At 40.3% G+C, this 12,427-nt stretch overlaps 1 long non-coding RNA gene across 1 annotated transcript; it reads right to left on the bottom strand.

Annotated features, from left to right (window-relative positions):
* Positions 1-1,172: 1,172 nt before the first annotated feature.
* Positions 1,173-10,063, bottom strand: LOC113541116 (uncharacterized). Its single transcript, XR_003404149.3, has 3 exons — positions 2,254-10,063; positions 2,126-2,150; positions 1,173-1,814 (listed from the first exon to the last, which is right to left on the bottom strand). It is a non-coding gene; the product is annotated as an uncharacterized LOC113541116 (long non-coding RNA).
* Between the last annotated feature and the right edge of the window lie 2,364 nt (positions 10,064-12,427).

Genomic DNA, 12,427 nt, shown 5'->3' with positions numbered 1-12,427 from the left:
ATTGACTGGTATTTGGAACTGCTCATAATTTCCTCCACCTTGACTAAGGCCCCAGTTCCAGCTGAAGAAAAACAGCCCCAAAACATGATGCTGCCAACACCATGCTTCACTGTGGGTATGGTGTTCTTCTGGTGATGTGCAGTGTTCTTTTTGCACCAAACATACTTTTTGGAATTATGGCCAAAAAGTTCAATCTTGGTTTCATCAGACCATAACACATTTTCCCACATGCTTTTGGGAGACTTCAAATGTGTTTTTGCAAAATTTAGCCAGGCTTGGATGTTTTTCTTTGTAAGAAAAGGCTTCCATCTTGCCACCCTACCCCATAGCCCAGTCATGTGAAGAATACGGGAGATTGTTGTCACAGGTACTACACAGCCAGTACTTGCCAGAAATTCCTTCAGCTCCTTTAATGTTGCTGTAGGCCTCTTGGCAGCCTCCCTGACCAGTTTTCTTCTTGTCTTTTCATCAATTTTGGAGGGACTTCCAGTTCTTGGTAATGTCGCTGTTGCGCCACATTTTCTTCACTTGATGATGATGGTCTTCACTGTGTTCCACGGTATATCTAATGCCTTGGAAATTCTTTTGTACCCTTCTCCTGACTGATATCTTTTAATAATCAGATCCTGTGATGCTGATGCTGTGGAAGCTTTCTGTGGACCATGGCTTTTGCTGTAAGATGCGACTAAGAAAATGTCAGGAAAAGCCTACTAGAACAGCTGAACTTTATTTGGGGTTAATCAGAGGCACTTTAAATGATGGCAGGTGTGTACTGACTCCTGTTTAACATGAGTTTGAATGTGATTGCTTAATTCTGAACACAGCCACATCCCCAGTTATAAGAGGGTGTGCACACTTATGCAACCACATTATTTTGTTTTTTTATTTTTACTCCCCCCTAAAAGATTTCAGTTTGTTTTTCAGATGAGTTGTACAGGTTATAGGTCACATTAAAGTTGGAAAAAGTTCTGAAATGATTTATCTTGGTCTCATTTACATCACCAGAAACCTGGCATTTTAACAGGGGTGTGTAGACTTTTTATATCCACTGTATATATATATATATATGTATATATATATATATATATATATATATATATATATATATATATATATATATATATATACACACTTAGAGAGTGAAATATATGTGTTGAAATATATGTATACTGACAGTATAACTGCTGTTCGTTAATAAACGATAAGGATTTGGTGCCATGTAAGAGAAAAGTGTGTTTTAATACTGTGTTTAACTCAAACAAAATGTGTTTAGTAACGGTATTATTGGACTAAATGTGCATACTAGCTAAAGTTTCTTCATTTTGTTGCAACTTATGCTGCCACATGTACCTAGTTTTGCTAATACCATAGGTGCATTGAGCGTATTGGCCGCACATGGGCTAGGTCACACGTGTTGCTCAGAAAATTTAGAAAACCCTAAAGTGATTAGACGAACAACGTGTTGAAGTTGAAAGTCAATTATTTTAATGGAAATTATTATATATACATATATTGGTAATACACCAGTGGAAATGTGATTTTTTTTTATGTCATATATGTTTATTCAAGAGTTATATGTTACATTGGTATTGTTGCATGTGTCAGTGAAATGTTTAATGAGTTGTAAGTTGAATGTTATGCAGTTGTGAGTTGATATTTGACTTTCCCTTCCTATCATTGCTTTCTCCTTTCATCTTCCTTCTTCCTCAATCGAGAGAGAGTTCCTTCGAGTATCTGGAGAACTGTCCTTGCCTTGCGGGTATCCTGGTACTGGTGCAATGCTTGGACTGGCAAGCCAATCAGCTGGATCCTTCCTGGTGAAATTGAAAGAAAGTGTCAAGTGTGTCAATCAATATCGGTAGGACAAACAATTTTCCTGATTGTTTATTGTGTTCTCCCTATTGGCCCAATTAAGCCATAAACTGGATCAAGACACTACTTTCTTGGTTTCCTTGGATTCTGTGAACTTTGACCACAATTCATCTGAGGAATGATGGGCTCTTAATAATTCTGTGGAACTGATCGAAACACTGATCTTAAATTTGGGACACTGTACATAAGATCTTGGACAACAGAAATATTAAACCAGTGTGAATGCCAAAGAAAAAAAAAAACAAATACTTACCTGGGAAACCAGAATCCTTTTTGACCTGAAACAAGAAAACACAGAACTTTTTAATTTATTTGACCCTTATCATCTTTTCACAAAGTTGCAATAATAATAATACACATTTTTTGTGTTTTCAACCTTACCTGGTTGTCAGAGTGATTCTTTCCCCTTCTTTTCCACTGTTGTTACCACTCTCACCAGAAGCGATTATAGTCTTCTGTGGTCTGGTCCTAAATCAAGTAGTTATAGCGCTCCACAGCCGTTACCCCACCGAGTTATGTAATTCAATTGACAGACATTATTTATCCAGTTAATCACAGGATTTGGTCATTCAATCAGGCCTTAAAACAGCAGAGATAAAACAAACACACACTGGAGACCAGTGGCAGACACACACGCTAGGGGATGCATGACTACAAATTTTTACTAGTTGACCAGTAATTTAAAAAAAGATGTCGACTACTTGACTTGTCCATATTCAAAGCAATATATCAGGGCATTGCTATTTTAACACTGATTTATTTGTACAGCAAAGAATGCTCTAAACTGCACTTCAGTTAACAGCTACACACAGACTTCAAATTATATTTCCAGCTTTAAATACTTTTTTAGGCTACACTGTTATCAATGAAAGTAAATAAACTGGTGCAATAAATATGCAAAATTTTAAATATTATATTAAATCTGTGCATTAGGTGTGTGCAATATAATGATTTTATTGCCCCCACACAATATTACACTGCCACCATATCTAGTGTCATTTACTTCCATTATATTATATTACCACTCATGCCAACCTTTATACATTTTGCGTAGAAGCTCTGCAGTTTAACATCAGCGTACACTTGTACAAGTACAAATCACTCAAAAATATGCAGCAGTCTTTTTCTCCCCAATAAACATTAATCTGGAGTGATCTGTGTGATATTTTCAACTCTTTGACATTAACTGACACTGCCTGGAAGCCCCGCCCCTTTCTCCCAATCCCACATGATTTTAACTCACAGGGTGCACTCGCTTTCTGTCATGGTACATGGAGACTATTTTGAGTTCATTAAATTGAAATAAAATTTTTCAACGTGTTTGACTTTGCTAACATTAAACACATATAAAGGTAACGTCAGTTAATTATTAGGGATGCCACCAAAATATTTTGGCATGAAAATGGTAAAAAAAAAAAAAAAAACGGCTCTTTCGTTTTTCAGCCAAAAAGAAAAAGGGAGATTTTGACCTAAAAAGATTATATACGCCTACAAAGAAGTGTAGAATCTAACAATTTACAAATATGGCGATGATCATTAGAAAGGGATTAAACTGTTTCGTTTTGTTTTTTTTTTTTTCTCTCCTAGCCAATACAACGTGTTGTGCCGGATTCTGACTCCCTGGCAGAACCAGATTCCACTTTCATTACAGAGGAAGCATAAAGATGCTGCATGTTTACTCAAGTTTCTGTTGTTTCTGTTATTCTCCTAGTAGTTTATAGTTCATTTGTAATTTGTAATTACTGTAATTTATAAAATTGTAATTTCCAGTGGTTTGGAGGAGTACTGTGTATACTGGAATACTGTGGTAATTCCAGGGCGTACATACATGATGTTGGTGGATTTGGGGTGTAATCAAACCTCAATTCACAAACACTTGGTTCAAGGTGAGGCACTGGATAGAGCACGCTGGGTGAAGATGAGGTGTATGCATGGGGATGAGAATGAATATATACTATTGCCTGTCATTCAACTCCGGGGACAAAAACATAGAATAGAGGCAGTAGATAGTCCTCGCCTCACCCATCCACTGATTTTGCAGACAAACTGGCCAGACTTTCCAACATTGTTAAGGGGAATTTGTGTGGATCAGTCCCGTAATAGAGTAGCACAATGTGGGACGTGAACAGAGTTGGCTTGGGGGAACAATTTTTCTGGCATCATTGGAATGTATGCTGTTGGTGGTATGGGTGTGTGGCATGTCACGAATGTCAGCTGATGAATCCACCAACCACCACAAAAGCACCACTGAACTCCTTCCATTAATCAAGGTCCCATGCTAAAGAATTGGGATAGACCTCATTGGGCCATTAGAATGGAGTGCATGAGGGCTTCACTTTGTATTAGTTATAGTAGAATATACATGGAAACCTTGCCTCTTTGCAAAATCTCAGCATGCATGTTGAGGTGGCAATCTTCAAAATAATCTCCAGATTTGGAATCCCAAAAGAGATTCTGATTGATCAAGGCACCACATTTATGTCACATGCACTTCAAGAACTGTATGAACTATTAGGAATTAAATTGATTCATACCAGCGTTTACAATCTGCAAACAAAAGACCTGGTCAAAAAATATGATCGAAAGATATGAGTTACACAATAATGATTAGAATTGGGATAAGTGGCTCGAGCCCTATTATTTGCAGTACTAGTGGTCCCGTAAGCCTCCACAGACTTCACTCCATTTGAATTGCTATATGGGCACAAGCCCTGCGGCATCTTAGAAGTCATCTTGAGAAAATGGGTGGAAGGACTTTCACAAAGTAAAAGTGAAATTCAGTATATCTTGACCTGAGAGCAAAACTCCACACATTAACCAACACACGAGAATTTGCTACAGGCACAATCAATCCCAGCTGTTTAAAAGGCGGGATCTTTCACCGGGAGATAAAGTGCAATTTTACTCGCAAAAGTGGCATGGGCCATTTGAGGTCAAATAATGAGTCAGGGATTTCGACTATGAAGTAAGGTAAATAGATTGAGGCAGGGCACTGCAAATATACCATCTCTGTCTCCTCAAACCATGGACAGAGGCTGTCCCTGTGGCTTTGGCAACAATGGTTCTCGAGAAGGAGGAGCTGGGACTGGAAGTGAATCTTAATCGTATAGCTCAATCCATTCTGGTCCCCTATGTAGACCAATTCTCTCCGTCCCAAATCACAGAGGTTGCCAAGCTGCAGGAGTAGATTTATGACATTTTTTCTGACAGTTTTCTGACAGTTTTGGCCACTAACTTTCTGCAATAATCTGACAAAACACCACACTGAGACGCCCACAGGGGTGGTGGTATGCAGACGATATTACTGTTTGCCAAAACACAAAAAACAGGTGTTGCAGGAGGAGCTCACGGCCATGCTCAAGATGGGTGTAATGAAGTCACCATAGTGATTGGTCCAGCCAGGTGGTCCAGGTGGTGCCAATGCAGTGTGGATAAGATAGGGGTGATGTGGTCATATCTTCTGGTTCTAGTAAGGACTCTTGCTGCTGCATTCTGGACTAACTGGAGCTTGTTTATGCATCTACTGGAACATCGAGACAGTAAGGCATTACAATAATCCAACCTAGAGGTAACAAAAGCATGAACTAATTTTTCTGCATCATGTAGTGACAATATATTTCTTATTTTAGCAACATTTCTGAGAGGAAAGAAAGCAACCCTAGTGATATTATCTACCTGAGCTTCAAAAGAAAGACTAGAGTCTGTAATCACACCAAGGTCTTTTACTGCTGCACACGATGAAACAGAAAGGCCATCCAGAGTTATTATGTAATCAGAAAGCTTACTTCTGTACAGGTACTTCTGTCTTGTCAGAATTACATAAGAGAAAGTTAATAAACATCCAGTTTCTAATGTCTTTTACACATTCCTCAACCTTATTAAGCTGGTGTCTGTCATCTCGCTTTGCTGAACCATACAACTGTGTGTCATCAGCATAACAGTGGAAGCTAAAAACCATGTTTACGGATAATTCTGCCCAGAAGTAGCATATATAAAGAAAAGAGCAGTGGGCCTAAAACAGAGCAGGACACCAAACTTTACTTTAGTATGAGAAGAGAAGTCACCATTTACATTTACAAACTGATAACGATCAGTCAAATAAGACCTGAGCCAGGAAAGGGCCGTTCCCTTAATGCCTACTACATTTTTCAGTCTATCAAGGAGAATAGCATGATCAATGGTATCAAAAGCTGCACTAAGGTCAAGCAGCACAAGCAAGGAGACACAACCCTGATCAGAGGCCAGTAGTAAGTCATTTACCACTTTAACCAGTGCTGTCTCTGTGCTATGATGAGAGCTAAATCCTGACTGATACATTTCATGAATGTTATTCCTATGTAAGTATGAGCACAGCTGCTGTGCTACACTAGGACCTTGGAGATAAAGGGGAGCCTCAGTTGAATTGTTATTAAAGATACTGTCAGTATGAAGGAAAAAAGTGAAAATGAACACTAAGGAGCATTCTAAGGAAATTAATGATAGGGTAATAGAATTTCATAACTTGGGGATAGGGCATAAAATTATATCTAAGAGGTTGGACATCCCAGTAAGCACTGTTGGATCAATAATGAGGAAGTGGAAGCTGCATCACACTGCCCAAGCACTACTTAGACGAGGCCACAGTGAGGCCAACAGTCACCCTGAAGCAGTTACAGAGTACAGTAACTGAGAGTGGAGTGAAGGCGCACCAGACAACCATTTCAAGAGCTCTCCATAATTGAGGACTGCATTGAGGAGGGTGGCTAGAAGGAAACCATTGCCCAAGAACAGCCACATGAAAGCACAATAGTGAGCCAGTGAAGATGTGTTTTTTTTAGGTGTCATGAGACCAAAATCAAGATACTGTATTTGGGGAAGTTCCAAAGTGCTATGTTTGGTGCAAACTTAATGCAGACCATAACTCAATTAACACCATCCCTACAGTGAAGTATGGTGGTGGCAGCATCATACTCTGTGGGCACACAGAACCTGGTCGTCTTGTGAAAACTGAATTACAGGAGAACCTGTTCAGTCTTCTTAACAAAAAAAAAAAAAAACTAAAGCTTGGAAGAAACTTCACCTTTCAGCAGAACAGTGGTCCCAAACACAAGGCCAAAGTAATGCAGGAGTGGTTATAAACAAAAAAGATGAATGTAATCTAGACAAACCTGATGACTTTTTTCGAATTGTTTTGCCGGGAGTTTCTAGCCTGCGTCAGCGTCTTAACTATACTGTTTCTTTTTTTTTTTCAATCAATAATTTTGCGCTATAGTTTTCATCTGTTGTATTTTTCACGTTCTCTTCTACCATATTTTCATTTTTCTTTCTCTCGAAGAGCGCTTTTGTATTTTGTCAAGACAGCGAGCGGAGGCCATCCACACCGGATCCACGCCATCTAAAATAACATCAACAAATCTTCGACTAAGGTGCGTTAAACAACATGTCTAACATTCAGCTTGTTCAGTGTGTTGAGTGCAGTGTGTAGCAATGTGTAGTCACTCTTCCTCCGTTGTTAGTAATAGCTTTATTTGTGATAAACGCATGTTAGTTAGCTCTCTGACAGAGCATTAGAGGTGCGCATCCAGTCTCTAGAGAGAGGGTTAGTGAGAGTGAGAGCAGCGTAGTTTCTGTAGGGGAAAGTCTGGATGCCTTAGGCGGAGTTAGTAATACCCCAACTCTGGCATTAGAGCCTTTACAGCGGGGCGAAAGGGTGACGACTTGGCGGCATAATCGCAAAGCCAAAGCTAACGCTAAGGCTTGCCCTCGGGAGTACCACTCCTCTCCGCTTCACGTTTCCAACAGGTTTGCTCTCCTCAGTGAAGCACACACTGAGAAACCTGAAAGAGCCCTCATTATAGGTAACTCTATCTTGCGGCACATGAACTTAGCTAGGCCTTTAGGGACACCAGCAGCTTTAGTTAGGTGTATACCGGGAGCCAGGGTGCCGGACATAGCAGGTAATCTTAGGGTCTTAGGCAAGCACAGGTTTTCAAAGATAGTTATTCATGTAGGAGCTAATGATATATGCCTTCGTCAGTCTGAGGTTACTAAGAGTGACATGGTAGAGGTGTGTAAATTAGTGAAGGCGATGTCCGATGCTGTAATATGCTCTGGCCCCATCCCAATACGGCGTAGCGATGTAGCTTACAGCAGGTTATGGTCGCTGAACTGCTGGATGTCCAGGTGGTGCTCCGAAAACAATGTGGGCTTTATAGATAATTGGACTATCTTTGAGGGCAAGGCTGACCTGTTAAGGCGGGACGGTGTCCATCACACTAGGGAAGGTGCTGCTCTCATTTCTTGCAGCATAGCACATAGCCTCAGAACAGGACTAGTTAATCGGTGACAATCCAGGGCCAAGGCCAGGGAGCAGACAGGCAGGCTAAACCGACCGTCTGCTAGGTGCACTGAGTCGTTACTTAGGTTCCACCGTATTGAGATTGTGTCTCTTCCCCGAGCTAAACAAAATTATAGACATACTCAGACTGTTTGTTTTAGTAACCTAATTAACATAAAATTAAATCAAACCGAATGCATAGCCAGCACCGTTGATCTGAAGCTAGGACTGTTGAATATTAGATCTCTTACGTCTAAAGCGCTTGTTGTTAATGAAAGCATTACTGATCAGGAGTTTGATGTGCTGTGTTTAACAGAAAAGTGGATTAAACCAAACGACTTTGTAGCATTAAATGAAGCTAGTCCTCCCGGGTACAGTTACATATATCAGCCCCGTCTAACTGGCAAAGGAGAAGGCGTCGCAGTCATCTATAATGATAATCTAGGCATCACACAAAAACCAAGTCATAAATTCAACGCATTTGAAGTTCTTTATACTAACATAACATACGTAGCCACTAAAAATAAGTCTACCCAGGTGATTCCAGTAATTATTATTTACAGACCCCCAGGGCCATATTCGGAATTCCTATGTGAATTTGCGGATTTCATCTCTAACCTGGTTGTTTCTTTAGAAAAAGCATTAATTGTTGGGACTTTAATATTCATTTTGATAATCCAGAAGACCCTCTGAGAACAGCAGATGTGTCCATTCTTGATTCAGTAGGGGTTAATCAGAATGTAATAGGACCAACTCATAGTGGTGCTCACACTCTTGATTTAATACTAACATTCGGATTAAATATAGAAAATATAGTCTCATTTCCACAGTCTGAAGCTATCTCAGATCATTACCTCATCTCATTTAAAATGTGTCTCAATCATAATATATGCACCTTGCCACGTCACCGTGTCAAACGTACTTGCACGTCAATAACTGCACAGAGTTTTACCATGATTGGATCACCATCTGATCCCAGAGAACTTGACCAGGCAACTGTATGCTTAGAATCAACGTTCTGCAACTCGCTAAATAAGGTAGCTCCACTCAAAAATAATTAGGGAGAAAAAGCTAGCACCCTGGTATAGCGATCACACACAAACTTTAAAACAGAAAACTTGAAAACTAGAACGTAAATGGCGTCAAACTAAATCGGTAGTATTTCAAATAGCATGGAAGGAGAGCCTTTTGAGCTATAAGAAAGCTCTTAGTGCTGCTAGATCAATGTATCTCTCCACCCTAATTGAAGATAACAAAAATAATCCTAGATTCTTATTTAATACTGTAGCAAAATTAACTAAGAATAAGACTACAACAGAAACATGCACACAATCATTATATAGCAATGATGACTTCATGAAATTTTTCAGTGGTAAAATTGAAAATATCTGGCAAAAAATTCAGACTATTAATATAAAACTGGACAGTTTTATAACTAACCCTGTAGATAATAATATAATAACATCAGATCAACAATTACAATGTTTTACTCCCCTTGAAGAGGCCGAACTAATTTCACTAATTTCATCATCAAAATCATCAGCCTGTATACTAGATCCTTTACCTACTTGTTTCTTCAAACAGATAATTCCTGAAACAATCAAACCTCTTTTAAAGATAATCAATTCTTCCCTTAGCATTGGCTATGTACCTAAATCTTTTAAACTAGCAGTTATCAAGCCCTTGATTAAAAAACCTGACCTTGACCCCTGTCAGCTGTCTAACTATAGACCAATATCAAACCTCCCCTTTATCTCCAAGATCCTAGAAAAGGTTGTAGCACAGCAGCTATGGTCATCCTCAGTCAGGGTTTAGGCCTCATCATAGCACAGAGACAGCACTGGTTAAAGTGGTAAATGACTTACTACTGGCCTCTGATCAGGGTTGCATCTCCTTGCTTGTGCTGCATGACTTTAGTGCAGCGTTTGATACCATTGATCATACTATTCTCCTTGATAGACTAGAAAATGTAGTAGGCATTAAGGGAACGGCCCTTTCCTGGCTCAGGTCTTATTTGACTGATCATTATCAGTTTGTAGATGTAAATGGTGACTTATCTTCACATACTAAGGTAAAGTTTGGTGGCCCGCAAGGCTCTGTTTTAGGCCCATGGCTCTTTTCTTTATACAAACCCGATTCCAAAAAAGTTGGGACACTGTACAAATTGTGAATAAAAAAGGAATGCAATAATTTACAAATCTCATAAACTTATATTTTATTCACAATAGAATATAGATAACATTTCTCTCTCTGACTCTCGCTGGAGGCGGTTGCATTTTTTCCTCTCTCTGCTGTGTCTGTGTGCCTCTCCCGTCTCGTCTCTATTTTTCCTTCTGCTGGTGAAGCTTCTCGAATCCTAAATTATGGAATTGATAAGCTGGTCCCTCAACGCAATTGATACGATCCTTTCACGAGGGAATGCTGGTTCGGGAGAGCCGACATGTCCGGACGGGACTTTTGCTGCTGGATACACGATGGACTCTTGGAACACATGGAACATCGTCTGTCTGGCACCTCTGCCCCTAGAAGACGTCGAAGATGTCTACATATTTGGATTTTTGATAGCAGGTGTCCTGATGATTGGCCTGGGGATGTTCCTGATCTATCGACAAATTGGAAAGCAGGCAGCCAATAAAGAATCCCCCAAGCTGTCAGCTGTCATCTCACACCATTATGGAGCCGTTGCTGACCAGGTGAGGGCATTACATCAGAAGGTGACATGGATTGAGGAACTGTACCATCTACAATCCATGGACATCCCCCGACGCTTGGATACCATCACGAATATGTTTTCGGAACTGTGTAAATCCAACGCGACCCAGTCCGCAATCATGGTCACACGCCAGGAGGAGATGACTAGGGGTCTCACGGCCCTGCAAGGGGACATAAAGTTGGGGGCCATGCAGAACCGGGTGCCCAACTAAATTGTACGATTTCCTGAGTTCTTAGATTTGCTTGATTATATTTGTGCATTTTCCTCCCCGGCTAATTTTTCTTTCTCCCAGAGGACCTTCATTGCAGAATATGCTTTGTTTTGACTCTGATCTGCACCGGACACTCCAAAGACACACAGCTGTGATAACAACAGCTCCCGAAAGCACACCATATCAAATTCGGCTAGTACACACTGTTTTCGTAAATACTCTGCCCTAGTCAAGGACTGCCTCAGTGTCACATTTTCTTCTTTTTTCTAATCTCTTGCCAATAGTGGAGCAATATCAGAAAGGAGTTTCTCAGAGAAAAATTGCAAGGAGTTTGAAGTTATCATCATCTACAGTGCATCTACAGTGAGAATCTGGAACAATCTCTGTGCGTAAGGGTCAAGGCTGGAAAACCATACTGGATACCCATGATCTTCGGGCCCTTAGACGGCACTGCATCACATACAGGAATGCTACTGTAATGGAAATCACAACATGGGCTCAGAAATACTTCCAGAAAACATTGTCGGGGAACACAATCCACCGTGCCATTCGCCGTTGCCGGCTAAAACTCTATAGGTCAAAAAAGAAGCCATATCTAAACATGATCCAGAAGCGCAGGCGTTTTCTCTGGGCCAAGGCTCATTTAAAATGGACTGTGGCAAAGTGGAAAACTGTTCTGTGGTCAGATGAATCAAAATTTGAAGTTCTTTTTGGAAAACTGGGACGCCATGTCATCCGGACTAAAGAGGACAAGGACAACCCAAGTTGTTATCAGAGCTCAGTTCAGAAGCCTGCATCTCTGATGGTATGGGGCTGCATGAGTGCATGTGGCATGGGCAGCTTACACATCTGGAAAGGCACCATCAATGCTGAAAGGTATATCCAAGTTCTAGAACAACATATGCTCCCATCCAGACATCGTCTCTTTCAGGGAAGACCTTGCATTTTCCAACATCATGGCTGCGTAGAAGAAGGATCCGGGTACTGAAATGGCCAGCCTGCAGTCCAGATCTTTCACCCATAGAAAACATTTGGCGCATCATAAAGAGGAAGATACGACAAAGAAGACCTGAGACAGTTGAGCAACTAGAAGCCTGTATTAGACAAGAATGGGACAACATTCCTATTCCTAAACGTGAGCAACTTGTCTCCACAGTCCCCAAACATTTGCAGACTGTTATAAAAAGAAGAGGGGATTCCACACAGTGGTAAACATGGCCTTGTCCCAACTTTTTTGAGATGTGTTGATGCCATGAAATTTAAAATCAACTTATTTTTCCCTTAAAATGATACATTTTCTCAGTTTAAACATTTG

The sequence above is a fragment of the Pangasianodon hypophthalmus genome, chromosome 22 (genome assembly GCF_027358585.1).
Source record: "Pangasianodon hypophthalmus isolate fPanHyp1 chromosome 22, fPanHyp1.pri, whole genome shotgun sequence".
NCBI classification, from domain to species: Eukaryota; Metazoa; Chordata; class Actinopteri; order Siluriformes; family Pangasiidae; genus Pangasianodon; species Pangasianodon hypophthalmus.
This window is presented reverse-complemented; position numbering and strand designations above follow the sequence as displayed.